This window comes from Loxodonta africana, chromosome 4 (assembly GCF_030014295.1).
Source record: "Loxodonta africana isolate mLoxAfr1 chromosome 4, mLoxAfr1.hap2, whole genome shotgun sequence".
Classification (NCBI taxonomy): Eukaryota; Metazoa; Chordata; class Mammalia; order Proboscidea; family Elephantidae; genus Loxodonta; species Loxodonta africana.
In genome coordinates, this window is record NC_087345.1 from 121181135 (window position 1) to 121198799 (window position 17665).

Here is a 17665-nt window from a genome sequence, read left to right on the forward strand (position 1 = left end):
TAGCTTTTTTTTTTTCAAATTATAATCTTATGAGTACTTCTGTGTGGTGTGCACTTTGCTTTTTGTTTGTTTGCTTGTTTTTTTAATTTTTGGTCCAGTATCCCAATCCACTCCATACCTATTGAACCTTAATATACCAGTATCTCTTTTGTAAGAATTTCACATTGTGTATATTCTTATGACAGTTTCTGGTGATCACTTCCAACAGAAAACCCCCATAAACTCTTAGGCGTGTTTGGGGGGAAGTAAGGCAAATTCTTGCCTTTTCCACCCATAGGTACAGCCAGCATTCCAGCATGTTACTTCAGCTCCATCTATTAGAAACTCCTGAAAGCCTGTGTCTCGTGGTAGTGGCTGAGAAGCAGAGGGAACACTTGGAGGTCAGACTTCATGCAGTAGCCTGGATGGTATGCAAACATTTTGGCTCCTGACACAAGCTCACCCTCAAAAGCTTCTTTGGCTTCTTCCAATTTTCCAAACTTGGCTGTCAGCTCCTACTGATTTTAAGTCCAAATTCACTTTTAGTAACTCTTTTTGTTGAAAAGGACTCTTCATTACCCTGTTACTTTTAACCAAGGACTCTGAATAAAATACTTTGCTTTATCAATTTTTCTTTTTAGTGACAAGCACATGACTGTAATAAACATACACTTGCATAAAATTCAGGCATTATTAACGATCACATCATCAATGATATGCTATGAAGGTTTGAGGGGTTAAGTTCAAGTCACACAGGAAATTTGAAGGAAAGCAGTCAGGACCATATAAAAATTTCAGTATAGGATTTAGAACATAAAGCTGCATCAGGGAAGATTCCTCACTGGTTTTAGGTCATATAGGTCTCTTGTTTATCACATTTTTAAAAAGTGGTTAAAAACTGAGCAAAATTAAGAATCCAAAAAATTATCTGGAGCTCAGTTGTGCAGATGCGTTAGTGAACCAAATTTGAGCTAATGACAAATTTTAAGGTTGCATTAGGACTGCTCTTAGGTATGCAAAACAAGTTGAGGAAAGTAATGGCATTTCTCAAATAAAGAAACTAATAGACATGCCCACATGTACTTCATTATTTTTTCTTAAATGCAGCCTGTTATGTATTCAGAATTATAGAGAGGAAAACTAAAAAATAAATACAGAAACGAGAAAAAGAAGGCCATTACAAATCTACCTAATCATTTCCCATTTACTCACCACAGCTGTAATGGTGAAACATTTTATCTAAAATTGGCAGGATGTCCTGGTGAAACAGCTATTATTTACTTACTATGATTGAGTAATTAAAGAGACCCCCAGGCTGGAATCTCCATTCTATTTTGGTTAATCTCACGCAGTGGGAAGCTTCTAATTTCATAGCTTGTCCTGTGTGTAGTCCACCCACATTTTTTTCTACTTGGGTAAGTTGACAATACTGGAGGGCAGATCATTTTCAGAAGCACTCACTTTGGCTATCTTATAAGGATTTGTCGTACTGTGGGGGCTTGTGCGTTGTTGAGATGCTGGAAGCTATGCCACCGGTATTCAGATACCAGCATGGTCACCCATGGAGGACAAGTTTCAGCTGAGCTTTCAGACCAAGACAGACTAGGAAGAAGTACCTGGCAATCTATTTCTGAAAAGCATTAACCAGTGAAAACCTTATGAATAGCAGCAGAACATCATATGATATAGTGCTGGAAGATGAGCCTCCCAGGTGGGAAGACACTCAAACGATGACTGGGGAAGAGCTGCCTCCTCAAAGTAGAGTCAACCTTAAAACGTGGATGGAGTAAAGCTTTCGGGACCTTCATTCTCTGATGTGGCACAACTCAAAATGAGGAGAAACAGCTGCAAACACCCATTCATAATCAGAATTGCGAATGTATAAATCTAGGAAATTGGAAATCATCAAAAATGAGAAGAAAAACATCAATATCCTAGGTATTAGTGAGCTGAAAAGGACTGGAATTGGCCGTTTTGAATCTGACAATCATATAATTTATTATGCTGGGAATGACAACTTGAAGAGGAATGGTGTTGCATTCGTCATCAAAAAGAACACTTCATGATCTATCCTGAAGTATAATGCTGTCAGTGATATAATAATATCCATACACCTACAAGGAAGACCAGTTAATATGACTGTTATTCAAATTTACACATCAACCACTAATGCCAAAGATGAAGAAAAAGATTTTTATCAGCGGCTGCAGTCTGAAATTGATCGAACAAGCAATCGAGATGCATTGATAATTACTGGTAATTGGAATGCAAAAGTTGGAAACAAAGAAGAAGGATCAGTAGTTGGAAAATATGGTCTTGGTGACAGAAACAATGCTGGAGATTGAATGATAGCCTTTTGCAAGACCAGTGACTTCTTCTTTGCAAATACCTTCATATACCACCATAAACGGCAACTGTACACATGGACCTCGACAGATGGAACACACAGGAATCAAATTGACTACATCTGTGGAAACAGATGATGGAAAAGCTCAGTGTCATCTGTCAGAACAAGGCCAGGGACCGACTATGGAATAGACAATCAATTGCTCACATGCAAGTTCAAGCTGAAACTGAAGGAAATCGGAGCAAGTCCACAGGAATGAAAATACAACCTTGAGTATATCCTACCTGAATTTAGAGACCATCTGAGGAATAGATTTGATCCATCGAACACTAGTGACCAAAGACCAGATGAGTTGTGGAACGACATCAAGGACGTCATACATGAAGAAAGCAAGAGGTCATTGAAAAAAAAGGAAAGGAAAAAAAAGACCAAGATGGATGTCAGAGGAGACTCTGAAATTTGCTCACAAAACCTGAGCAACTAAAGCAAAAGGAAGAAATGATGGAGTAAAAGAACTGAACAGAAAATTTCAAAGGGCAGCTCAAGAAGACAAAGTAAAGTACTATAATGACATGTGCAAAGAGCTGGAGATAGAAAACCATAAGGGAAGAGTACACTCAGCGTTTCTCAAGCTGAAAGAACTGAAGAAAAAATTCATGCCTCGAATTGCAATACTGAAGGATTCTATGGGGAAAATATTAAATGACACAGGAAGCATCAAAAGAAGGTAGAAGGAATAAGCAGAATCATTATACCAAAAAGAATTAGTCAGCGTTCAACCATTTCAAGAGGTAGCGCATGATCAGGAACCTACGGTACTGAAGGAAGAAGTTCAAGCTACTCTGAAGACATTGGCAAAAAACAAGGTTTCAGGAATTGATGGAATATATTGAGATGTTTCAACAAATGGATGCAGTGCTGGAGGTGCTCACTCGTCTATGCCAAGAAATATGGAAGACAGCTTCCTGGCCAACTAACTGAAAGAGGTCCATATTTATGCCTATTCCAAGAAAGGTGATCCAACCAAATGTGGAAATTATAGAACAATATTATTAATATCACACGCAAACAACATTTTGCTGAAGATCATTCAAAAAACGGCTACAGCAGCGCATCTACAGGGAACTTCCAGAAATTCAGGCTGTTTTCAGAAGAGGAAGTGGAACCAGGGATATTATTGCTGTTGTCAAATGGATCCTGGCTGAAAGCAGAGAATACCAGAAGGATGTTTACCTGTGTTTTATTGACTATGCAAAGGCATTTGACTGTGTGGATCATAACAAATTATGGATAACATTGCAAAGAATGGGAATTCCAGAATACTTAATTGTGCTCATGAGGAAATTTTACATAGGTTAGGAGGCTGTTGTTCAAACAGAACAAGGGGATACTGATTGGTTTAAAGTCAGGAAAGGTCTGCATCAGGGTTGTATTCTTTCACCATACCTATTCAACTTGTATGCTGAGCAAATAATCTGAGAACCTGGGATGTATGAAGAAGAATGGGGCATCAGGATTGGAGGAAGACTCATTAACAACCTGCGTTATGCAGATGACACAACCTTTCTTGCTGAAAGTGAAGTGGACTTGAAGCACTTACTAAGGAAGATCAAAGACCACAGCCTTCAGTATGGATTGCACTTCAAGATAAAGAAAACAAAAATCCACACAACCACACCAATGAGGAACATCATGATAAACGGAGAAGAGATTGAAGTTGTCAAGGATGTCATTTTACTTGGATCCACAATCAACTGCCATGGAAGCAGCAGTCAAGAAATCAAACGACACATTGCACTGGGTAAATCTGCTGCAAGGGACCTCTTTAAAGTGTTGAAAAGCAAAGATGTCACCTTGAAGACTAAGGTGCGCCTGACCCAAGTCAAGGTATTTTCAGTTGCATCATATGCATGTGAAAGCTGGACGATGAATAAGGAAGACGCTGGATAATGAAGAAGAATTGACGCCTTTGAATTGTGGTGTTGGTGAAGAATATTGAATATATCATGGACTGCCAAAAGAATGAACAAGCCTGTCTTGGAAGAAGTACAACCAGAATGCTCCTTAGAGGCAAGGATGGCGAGGCTGCATCTTACATGCTTTGGACATGTTGTCAGTAGGGCTCAGTCTTTGGAGAAGGACATCATCCTTGGCAAAGTACAGGGTCAGTGGAAAAGAGGAAGACCCTCAGTCAGGTGGATTGACTCAGTGGCTGCAACAATGAGCTCAAGCATAACAACGATTGTAAGGATGGCTCAGGACTGGGCGGTGTTCCTTTCTGTTGTGCACACGGTTGCTATGAGTCAGAACCGTCTCAACGCACCTAACAAGAACAACATAAGGGTGAAGATTGGAAGCATTATGATTACAGCGGTAAATTGGGGTTCCATCACAGTGAACTGAGAATACTTCAATAGATATGGTAAAGAAAGGTAAAAGAACACAGAAGTCCTGGATATGATTTCCAGTTCGTTAGGGTTTAGTTAGCATTAACCTGATTTGGAAAATAAACAAATAAAAAAAATGCCTATTACACAACTTGGCAGTGAAAGGTCCCCAATTAAATATGCTGAGTACATGTATGAGTGAAGGAATGAGTCTCTGAAATAGAAATAAAAATAATAATTACCAGTGCACTTATGAGGTAGTTCCAAGCGTTCTCCTTTCTAGGCAATTGGTAGGATTTCATATCCTCACACCTTGAATGTGACGATGTGACTCACTTTGGATGATGAAATGTGAATGGAGAGAGGTATATCATTTCTGGATGAAACATTTAAAGTCAGTGCACAACCAACTTTCTTTTTTTTTTACTTTTTGTTTTCTTCATTACTGTATAGATTATGGAATAATGTATTGAGGTCAAGCTTAAGGAAACCCAGCTTCCTGACTGCTATAATACAAAGCTACACCTAAGTTTACCCACGATAAACATGTATAGTGACACGGAAAAAGCCATGCAATGTTAGCACAGCCCAGCCTAGTCTCACTGGTACATAGTAAATAAAGTAATCAAGGTGAAAACACATTGTTAATATTAAAGTTAAATATACAGGCTATTTTTATTTTCATTCCTGTAATATCTTTTTCAACATTTTTGAATGTTGTTGTTAGGTGCCGACCAGTCAGTTCCAAGTCACAGCAACCCTATGTACAACAGAATCAAACACTGTCTGTTCCTGCTCCATTCTCGCAATCATTGCTATTTTTGAGCCCATTGTTGTAGCCGACCTTCTACCTTACCGAGCATGATGTCTTCCTCCAGGGACTGATACCTCCTGATAACATGTCCAAAGTATGTGAGAGGAAGCCTTGCCATCCTTGCTTTCCAGGAGCATTCTGGCTGTACTTCTTCCAAGACAGATTTGTTCATTCTTCTGGCAGTCCATGTTATATTCAATATTCTTTGCTAACATCATGATTCAAAGGCATCAATTCTTCTTCCGTCTTCTTTATTCATTGTCCAGCTCTTGCATGCATATGAGGTGCTTGAAAATACCATGGCTTGGGTCAGACACACCTTCGTCCTCAGAGTGACATCTTTGCTTTTCAACTCTTCGAAGAGGTCTTTTGCAGATTTGCCCAAGGCAATACATTGTTTGATTTCTCACTGCTGTTACTAGGGGTATTGATTGTGGATCCAAGTAAAATGAAAGCCTTAGGTATGTCAATTTTTATCATGATGTTACTTATTGGTCCAGTTGTAAGGATTCTTGTTTTCTTTATGTTGAGGTGTAATCCATACTGAAGGCTGTAGTCTTTGATCTTCATCAGTAAGTGCTTCAAGTCTTTTTCATTTTCAGCAAGTAATGCTGTGTGTTGTGTCATCTGCATATCACAGGTTGCTAGTGAGTCTTCCTCCAATCCTGATGCCATGTTCATATAGTCCATCTTCTCAGACTATTTGCTCACCATACATATTGAATAAGTATGATGAAAGAATACAATTCTGACATATACCTTTCGTAACTTAAACCAAGGCAGTGGGTAGTATCTCCTTATTCTGTTCCAACAACTTCCCCTTGGTCTATGTACAGGTTCCTCATGAGCACAATTAAATGTTCTGAAATTCCCATTCTTTGCAATGTTATCCATAATTTGTTATGATCCACATAGCTGAATGCCTTTGCATAATCAATAAAACACAGGTAAATATCTTTCTGATATTATCTGCTTTCAGCCAAGATCCATTTGACATCAGCAATGATATCCCCCATCATGTCAGCTTCTGAATCCAGCTTGAACTTCTGGCAGTTCCCTGTGGATGTACAGCTGCAACAGCTTTTGAATGATATTCAGCAAAATTTTACTTGCATGTGATATTAATGATGTTGTTTGATAATTTCCACATTCTGTTGAATCACCATTCTTTGGAATGAGCACAAATATGGATCTCTTTCATATGGTTAGCCAGGTAGCTGTCTTCCAAGTTTCTTGGCGTTGACGAATGAACACCTCCAGTGCCACATCCATTTTTTGAAGCATCTCTCTTGGTATTCTGTCTGTTTCTGAAGCCTTTTTTTTTTTTTTTTTATTAACTTTTATTGAGCTTCAAGTGAACGTTTACAAATCAAGTCAGACTGTCACATATAAGTTTATATACACCTTACTCCATACTCCCACTTACTCTCCCCCTAATGAGTCAGCCCTTCCAGTCTCTCCTTTCGTGACAATTTTGCCAGCTTCCAACTCTCTCTATCCTCCCATCCCCCCTCCAGACAGGAGATGCCAACACAGTCTCAAGTGACCACTTGATATAATTAGCTCACTCTTCATCAGCATCTCTCACCTACCCACTGTCCAGTCCCTTTCGTGTCTGATGAGTTAGTTGTCTTTGGGGATGGTTCTTGTCCTGTGCCAACAGAAGGTTTGGGGACCATGACCGTCGGGATTCCTCTAGTCTCAGTCAGACCATTAAGTCTGGTCTTTTTATGAGAATTTGGGGTCTGTATCCCACTGATCTCCTGCTCCCTCAGGGGTTCTCTGTTGTGCTCCCTGTCAGGGCAGTCATCGATTGTGGCCGGGCACCAACTAGTTCTTCTGGTCTCAGGATGATGTAGGTCTCTGGTTCAGGTGGCCCTTTCTGTCTCTTGGGCTATTAGTTGTCCTGTGACCTTGGTGTTCTTCATTCTCCTTTGATCCAGGTGGGTTGAGACCAATTGATGCCTCTTAGATGGCCGCTTCTTAGCTTTTAAGACCCCAGACGCCACATTTCAAAGTGGGATGCAGAATGTTTTCATAATAGAATTATTTTGCCAATTGACTTAGAAGTCACCTTAAACCATGGTCCCCAAACCCCCGCCCTTCCTCCGCTGACCTTTGAAGCATTCATTTTATCCTGGAGACTTCTTTGCTTTTGGTCCAGTCCAGTTGAGCTGACCTTCCAAGCATTGACTATTGTCCTTCCCTTCACCTAAAGCAGTTCTTATCTACTAATTAATCAGTAAAAAACCCTCTCCGAACCTCCCTCCCTCCCCCCCTCATAACCACAAAAGTATGTGTTCTTCGCAGTTTATACTATTTCTCAAGATCTTGTAATTGTGGTCTTATACAATATTTGTCCTTTTGCCTCTGACTAATTTCACTCAGCATAATGCCTCCCAGGTTCCTCCATGTTATGAAATGTTTCACAGATTCGTCACTGTTCTTTATCGATGTGTAGTATTCCATTTTGTGAATATGCCACAATTTATTTAACCATTCATCCATTGATGGACACCTTGGTTGCTTCCAGCTTTTTGCTATTGTAAACAGAGCTGCAATAAACATGGGTGTGCATATATCTGTTTGTGTAAAGGCTCTTATTTCTCTAGGGTATATTCCGAGGAGCGGGATTTCTGGGTTGTATGGTAGTTCTATTTATAACTGCTTAAGATAACGCCAGATAGATTTCCAAAGTGGTTGTACCATTTTACATTCCCACCAGCAGTGTATAAGAGTTCCAATCTCTCCGCAGCCTCTCCAACATTTATTATTTTGTGTTTTTTTGATTAATGCCAGCCTTCTTGGAGTGAGATGGAATCTCATTGTGGTTTTTATTTGCATTTCTCTAATGGCTAATGATCGAGAGCATTTTCTCATGTATCTGTTAGCTGCCTGAGTATCTTCTTTGGTGAAGTGTGTGTTCATAACCTTTGCCCACTTCTTGATTGGGTTGTTTGTCTTTTTGTGGTTGAGTTTTGACAGAATCATATAGATTTTAGAGATCAGGCGCTGGTCGGAGATGTCATAGCTGAAAATTCTTTCCCAGTCTGTAGGTGGTCATTTTACTCTTTTGGTGAAGTCTTTAGATGAGCATAGGTGTTTGATTTTTAGGAGCTCCCAGTTATCGGGTTTCTCTTCATCATTTTTGGTACTGTTTTGTATTCTGTTTATGCCCTGTATTAGGGCTTCTAAGGTTGTCCCTATTTTTTCTTCCATGATCTTTATGGTTTTAGTCTTTATGTTTAGGTCTTTGATCCACTTGGAGTTAGTTTTTGTGCATGGTGTGAGGTATGGGTCCTGTTTCATTTTTTTGCAAATGGATATCCAGTTGTGCCAGCACCATTTGTTAAAAAGACTATCTTTTCCTCAATTAACTGACTCTGTGCCTTTGTCAAATATCATTTGCTCATATGTGGATGGATTTATATCTGGATTCTCAATTCTGTTCCACTGGTCTATGTGCCTGTTGTTGTACCAATACCAGGCTGTTTTGACTGCTCTGGCTGTATAATAGGTTCTGAAATCAGGTAGAGTGAGGCCTCCCACTTTCTTCTTCTTTTTCAGTAATGCTTTGCTTATCTGAGGCTTCTTTCCCTTCCATATGAAGTTGGTGATTTGTTTCTCTATCACCTTAAAAAATGACATTGGAATTTGGATCGGAAGTGCATTGTATGTATAGATGGCTTTTGGTAGAATAGACATTTTTACTATGTTAAGTTTTCCTATCCATGAGCAAGGTATGTTTTTCCACTTAAGTATGTCCTTTTGAATTTCTCGTAGTAGAGCTTTGTAGTTTTCTTTGTATAGGTCTTTTACATCCTTGGTAAGATTTATTCCTAAGTATTTTATCTTCTTGGGGGCTACTGTGAATGGTATTGATTTGGTGATTTCCTCTTCGATGTTCTTTTTGTTGGTGTAGAGGAATCCAAGTGATTTTTGTATGTTTATCTTATAACCTGAGACTCTGCCAAACTCTTTTATTAGTTTCAGTAGTTTTCTGTTGGATTCGTTGGGGTTTTCTGTGTATAAGATCATGTCATCTGCAAATAGAGATAATTTTACTTCCTCTTTGCCAATCCGGATGCCCTTTATTTCTTTGTCTAGCCTAATTGCTCTGGCTAGGACTTCTAGCACAATGTTGAATAAGAGCGGTGATAAAGGGCATCCTTGTCTGGTTCCCGTTCTCAAGGGAAATGCTTTCAGGTTCTCTCCATTTAGAGTGATGTTGGCTGTTGGCTTTGCATAGATGCCTTTTATTATGTTGAGGAATTTTCCTTCAGTTCCTATTTTGGTGAGAGTTTTTATCATAAATGTGTGTTGGACTTTGTCAAATGCCTTTTCTGCATCAATTGATAAGATCATGTGGTTTTTGTCTTTTGTTTTATTTATATGGTGGATTACATTAATGGTTTTTCTAATATTAAACCAGCCTTGCATACCTGGTATAAATCCCACTTGGTCGTGGTGAATTATTTTTTTGATATGTTGTGGAATTCTATTGGCTAGAATTTTGTTGAGGATTTTTGCATCTATGTTCATGAGGGATATAGATCTGTAATTTTCTTTTTTTGTAATGTCTTTACCTGGTTTTGGTATCAGGGAGATGGTGGCTTCATAGAATGAGTTGGGTAGTATTCCGTCATTTTCTATGCTTTGAAGTACCTTTAGTAGTAGTGGTGTTAACTCTTCTCTGAAAGTTTGGTAGAACTCTGCAGTGAAGCCATCCGGGCCAGGGCTTTTTTTTGTTGGGAGTTTTTTGATTACCATTTCAATCTCTTTTTTTGTTATGGGTCTATTTAGTTGTTCTACTTCTGAATGTGTTAGTTTAGGTAGGTAGTGTTTTTCCAGGAATTCATCCATTTCTTCTAGGTTTTCAAATTTGTTAGAGTACAGTTTTTCGTAATAATCTGATATGATTCTTTTAATTTCATTTGGGTCTGTTGTGATGTGGCCCTTCTCGTTTCTTATTCGGGTTTTTTGTTTCCTTTCCTGTATTTCTTTAGTCAGTCTAGCCAATGGTTTATCAATTTTGTTAATTTTTTCAAAGAACCAGCTTTTTGAAGCCTTGTTTTTTGCCATTGAATTCTTTGCAGCTTGGACTTCTTCCTTCAATACCATTGGCTCTTGATTTTATGCTACCTCCAGAAATGGTTGAATGTCGACAAATTATTTTTGGTACTGTGACTCTGTGTGTTCCTTCCATCTTCTTTTGATACTTCCTGCATCGTTCAATATTTTGCCCATAGAATCCTTCAATATTGCAACTCAAGGCTTGGATTTTTTCTTCAGTTCTTTCAGCTTGAGAAATGCATGTTCTTCCCTTTTTGTTTTCTAACTCCAGGTCTTTGCACATTTAATTATAATACTTTGTCTTCTTGAGCTGCCCTTTGAATTCTTCTATTCATCTCTTTTTCCTCTTCATTTCTTCCATTTGCTTTAGCTACTCTATGTTCAAGAGAAAATTTTAGAGTCTCTTCTAACATCCATTTTGGTCTTTTTTTCTTTCCCATCTGTCTTAGTTATCTAGTGCTGCTATAACAGATGTACCACGAGTGGATGGCTTTAACAAAGAAAAATTTATTCTCTCAGAGTCTTGTAGGTTATAAGTCCAAATTCAGGGTATCGGCTCCAGGGGAAGCCTTTCTTTGTCGGCTGTGGAGGAAGATCCTTGTCCTCAATCTTTCTCTGGTCGAGGAGCTTCTCAGGTGCAGGGACCTGGGGTCCAAAGGACATGCTCTGCTCATGGTGCTGCTTTCTTGGTTGTAAGAGGTCCCTGACTCTCTGCTTGCTTCCCTTTCCTTTTATCTCTTCAGAGATAAAAGGTGGTGCAGGCCACACCCCAAGGAAACTCCATTTACCTTGTAACGGGGAGGTGACCTGAGTAAGGGTGGTGTTACAATCCCACTCTAATCTTCTCAATATAAAATTATAATTGCAAAATGGAGGACAACCAGACAATACTGGGAATCATGGCCTAATCAATTTGATACACAAATTTGGGGGGGTGGCATTATTCAATCCATGACACTGTCTTCTTAATGACCTTTTGCTTTCTTCATGTATGACGTCCTTTATGTTGTCCCACAACTTGTCTGGCCTTCATTCATTAGTGTTCAATGCATCTAATCTTTTCTTGAAATGATCTCCAAATTCAGGTGGGATATACTCAAGGCTGTATTTTGGCTCTTGTGTACTTTTAAAAATTTTATTCAGCTTCAACCTGAACTTGCATATGAGCAATTGATGGTCTGTCCCACAGTAGGCTCCTGGCCTTGTTCTGTCATATATCTCTTTCTACAGATGTAGTTGATTTGATCCCTGTGTTTTCCATTTGGTGAGGTTCGTGTGTGTAGTCGCTGTTTATGTTGTTGAAAAAAGCAAAACTGACTCATATAAGAGCAAAACTGACTTATATAATTTTGCAAAATGAACTTTGAAATAAACCAAGAGACAAGCCAAGATATGATTAAACATAGGAATGAAAGAGTGAAGACATATTATGTTTGTATTCGAATAAAAAAAATTGAATACAAGAAAATTTTAAATAATTCTTTATAATTTTATTAAATGTATTTTGTGACTAAGGTGAGCTTTGATTTATATGAGTTTGACTTGAAATGAAAGGAGTGGGTAAATATTATCATTATTGTTTTATTAAGTTATTTTCAATAGTATATTAGCAATGTTATAAAATGCAGTAAGAAAACATAACAAAATCTGTTTCAAAATATAAACTTACTGAATCAGCATGTCAAAGTGCTTAAGGTCACTTATCTCTTAGAAAATGTTAGAAAAGAAGATCTCAAAAAAAAATGAATTGTATCTGAGTTGAGTAGGTAAGGAGCATATTTGCTGAAATCCCAAAATAATAGCATTGAAACAAGAAGACTTTCATCCGAAAATCAAAATAGCAAGAGACAGGAACAGATTTGTAATAATAAAAGTGTATGGAGGTGCTTAGGAAAGTGTGGACTGAAACAAAATTCCTTTAAAAATATGTTTACTATAGCAAATTGTTTTTAATTTTATGAATTCCTGCTTGATGTAAAAATATTAATATTGGACATTACACTGAAGTTATTTTAGTCCAATTACCATGTAATTAATAATCTATTTGACAATAAAATTACAATTACCATATTTGAGGTACTACAGGCTCCATGTTCTATAGTTAGTGCCTTGAATACTTAATAACATCCTCATAAACATTCAAAGAGATAGAGAGATAGGTATTATTATCCCCATGCTATAAATCAAGGAGATGGCCCTCAGAAATTTAAGTAAACAAGACCAAGATTATGCAGCTCATAAATCAAGGAACCAGGATTTGAAATAAGGTAAACCCAATTCCAGTTTTGACATTGTATAATCTCCTGTAGTATAGCTACTTTATCATCTAATCTCTGTTTGAACAACTCAAACAATAGGTAGTTTACAGTCTCACAAAAAAATATATTATCTATAGAAAATGATAAAAAGTTCTTACATTGAGCCATATGTTGTCTATGTGAAAATTCAACATATGAAAGTTGGCATAGCCATTCATATTAAGTCTAATACCTTAGGTATGAAAGACATTCAAATATTTGAGTATAGCTATAATACCCACCTTAAATCTTCTCTTCTCCAAGGTAAATATTTAATTTCTACATATGATAAAACTAACATTTAGTAATAGATTGTGGGAACCCTTCCATGAAAATTCTCCTATTTCCCCTAAAGAAACAAAAAAACCTGTTGCCGTTGAGTCAATTCTGACTCATAGCGACCTTACAGGACAGAGTAGAACAACCCGTAGGATTTCCAAGAAGTGGCTGGTGAATTTGAACTGCCGACTTTTTGGTTAGCAGCCGAGCTCTTGACCCCTGTGCCACCCCATAAAGTATTGTGACTAAAAATAAATAGGATACTCCGGGTTTGGTCTAATCAGGGCCCTAGAGTATTCATGCCCATTCATGCTGTTTATACAATTCAGCAGTATACAAAGGTCGACAGAAAATAACTACTGATGGCTAGTTCCATGTAGTCTTCATACTTTTCTACATTGACTATTCATGTCAATGCAGTTAAGTGTGAGAAGTTCAGACATATGAAATATTTCTGGTCCTCATAAAGCACACTAAAGGTCGTTAAAGTAAGTTGCAAGATTTCTGATTCTTACACAATTAGCCAAACAATTAGTTGCAGTCCTCTAACAATGATTGTCATTAGACCCCTCATTCTGTATTTTTTTTCTTAAGATAAATTTTTTCCGTAGTAAAGATGATTTATAAATTCAAATTCAAGTACTGGTGAGCATTATTTATAATTGACTGGTAATCAGTAATCAGTATTTTCTTCCTAAGAACCATAGCAGGGAATCATAGTTGAATTGAGTTATCCAAGGCAAAACTGTGAAGTAGGTAAGACTCTTTTTAAATCTTTGGGTGTTTTGCTCACTCCCTAGTTTAAAGGCAACACTTTCTATACTGGGTTGTGCAATGTCCTTCAAAAATTCTCATCTACCAAGAACCTTATTTGAAAATGGGGTTTATGCAAATGTAAATAGTTAAGATGAGGTCATACTGGAATAGAGTGTTCCCTAATCCGATATGATTAGTATCCTTATAAGAAGAGAAGAGACACAAACACCGAGTGAGAACACCATGTGATGATGGAGGCAGAGAGAGATCGGAGTGATAAGTCTTACAAACCAAAGAAGGCCAAAGATTGTTGGTAACTACCAGAAGCTAGGAAGAGGCAAAGAAAGATTCTCCCCTAGAAACTTCAGAGAGAGCACGGCCCTGTCAAAACTTCCGTTTCAGACTTCTCATCTTCAGAAAGGTGAGAGAGTAAATTTCTGCTTTTTTCAGTTATCAAGTTTATGGTACCTCTAAGCAGGCTTATAAAAGTAATCACTCACCTACTCTCTTCAAGCTTCCATAAGGGTTCTTTCCTACCTGTTGTCAAACATACTTACAAGTAGATCTAAAATGCCACTGTTCTATAATTAACGATAACTGCTTTTTATTGTTATTATTCCATCAAGCATCAAAATTTGAAGTTGAAAGATTAAAATTTTCATTTGAATCATAGCAAGCAACAAATAATTGGGGGTGGATATCTGGGAGTAAATGAATCTTCCTCAGAATACCTGAAATCATAGATGTTCTCATTTCTTCAATAGATCCAAAAAGGGAAGCAAAAATAAAACAAGAATTTCTTAACTTTTACTTGGGGGTTTGTAGATGGGGAGTTTGTAGAACAGTTTTTGTTTTAAACAAAATATAATGATAAAACTATCCTAACTCTTAAGCAATCTGACGTGAAGCACATTCCAATAGGTCTTGTGATTGTCCATTGTCCATCTCTCCTTCCAAGTCACAGGAGATTACATATAACATTTCTTATTCATGTTTTCCTGTTTATGCTCATTTCATTTTACAGATGTAAGTAATCCAGCCAGAAGACATATCATAGGAAAAAAAGAAATCTTTGTAAAATAGAACTCCCCATGTGCACGCATTCCCTCCATATTATGAATGTTCTAGAAAGGGAAGGTCTGAATAGTATTTTAATCATTTCAGTTGTGATAATTCATTATACTGTCAACATACTTCTAAATTCGGTGTTATGCAAGAATCAACCCCTCTGCTGACTCCATTTCTTTAAAATGCTACTTTAAGCTACTTTTTGTTTGTTCTAAATTTGAATGTGTGCAAAAATAGATTACTTACGGCATTCACCCATTTAGATGTCAGAGGGTGCTCTGTATGTCCACTAAATTAAAACATCCTAATCATTGCCTGTCAAGCCCTGGAGAATTTGGCACTGCCTCAAATTTCTGTTTATGACAGCTCATGGGGGGCATGCTGTGAACTGTTTTTTCCTGCTTAGGACACAATTAGGAATGACAAATGCAGGAGTTTAATACTCCAAATACAAACATGTGATAGCAAGCATAGATCTAGGGGTGAGGTCACTAACTTATTTGCCAGCGTTCAACATTCTAAAACTGAATCATTATGGTTTGCTTTGAAATTGGTAACATTCTAGATTTAGAAGTCAAAACATTGCTTTGCAAAGCACAAATGGGTCCTGGAAATTGGAATTCCCTGAAGATAGCTAGAGTGCAATTGGCTCCTATGAAGAAAAAAATACATTTTCCATTGCGTGCATTATAGAATTTTGTGAGAGCAAATAGAAAAGTAACTAAAGATAGGGTCCTTAATTAGGAGTGATATTCAAAATAGCTGTGATCAGCTGTTTACCCAAACAAGATTATTATAGATAGATGTGTTTCTTTATCTGGTCATAGAGAAGCATTGAACCCAATTGTTCGTCATCTCACAAAGCATCCCTGAGTCTCCAGGAAAATAATCTGTAACTTCAGGCAGTTGCAGAAAATAATAATAATAATTTGGGGAAGTTTAAAACAATCCACAGTGTCACATAATATGTATCTTGAATGCTGTGATTGGTAGATTTTGTAAGTGGCAATAACAACATGATGATGTGTGTGTGTCTGTTAAGTGCCCCTTGGAAACTTGAAGCCTTTATGTAATATAAGAAAAGATGTTGCAGACATCTAAACCCTCCAGTTAAAACACACATAATTTTTTTTGCATTGAAGCTGATATGTCTTTTGCAGTATAAGTCCTGTAAAAATCATGGACTTCCTTGTAGTTGTAAAGGTGGTAGTTCTCTTCCTTGCCACTGAGCCACTGAGGATACTGATTACTGAGTTTATTATAGTACTTACTTAAGTGTTACCATCTCAGTCAAGTCTCTGTTATTCATGAGCTGATTATCCAGGTGGTGGATTACCTCTGCTCCTCCTTCTCTCCCCTTTTTCGTCTACTGCCTGTTCATTGGCCATTTCTATGCTTGTTAGCATTTCCACCAGTAGGTGAGCAACAGAAGGCAGAGGAATAAAATAGCAATCAGTCAATTTTATTACTTGTTAGCAGTCCTTATACAGGTTTGGTAGAAGGGTAAAATTTAAAATAGTTGTTAAAATTAGATTTTTCGGATTATCTATGGCTTTTATTTATTCATGTTCTTTCTCTTCTCTATTAGCATAATCTATGTCTTGCATTTTACAATAATTTTGAATAAAAATGTGGTTTTAATGGAGATAACACATTTTATTAATAAGGCTGTGTATGGTCTATAAAGCACATTGGGATACTTCATTATAGTGGTATAAATATACATGTAAAATATTATGATTAAAAGTGACGACTTAAATAATGTTGGTAGTGTTTAATAATTGATATTTGCAACATGGAGAAAGAACCATCCAATAAAATACATACTACTTAAAGTTTCCACCTGCAGCTTTTCATATTCTCTAGTTTCTAGTGCTTCATAAGCATTCAGACACTATAATTTCCAGTTTATATACACCAAGAAGGTTTAATCTGAAGGCACTAGAGATATCATGTCCTTTTTCCACAGCAAATGCAACATGGTGGTTACTTACAGATGGTATTATTCTATAATGCCTATATCATTCCTTGTGTCCTTTGTCCTTTGCCCTTTGCCCTTAAATTGGTAAAGAATCCCTGCCTAGATGCTTTAAAAAGTGCCAACATGTAATGCAGTGAGACACTCTACTTCAGTGGCAAATAAACAGCCCTACAATAAAAGTTTCTAATGTTTGACAAGTGCCTATTTTTCTTGTCTAAGAATATAAAGTTACAGAGTTATTATCTTGACAATCTATAATCTAGAAATATAGTAAAATAATCATTAGTGTAATCTTACTACAGGGACAAAAAAGTAACCCACAGTTTATACATAGCCCGAACTACCAATTAATTGTAAAGTTTTAAGGACTGCTCTGTTAAATATTTTTTTAAGAGAGCTAGTATACAGGCCACTTTTCTGACAGAGAAGCTTTGACCCCTTGAATGAGTGTGTTCTGAGTACAGGGTATCACCTCATTTGGAATTATGTTGATGGTGACTAGTACTGCTATTCTTATTAATCATAATTATCACAGGACAACCATTAATCGATAATAATTTACCTGGACCTGTCTAAATTCCTTCTGGATTAGATAGGATGACTTGGCTGAGAGTGTGCATTAAACTCAGAAATCTTACTTGAGGCAAATTAAGCATGATCAAAAAAAAAAAAGCCCAGTAAACA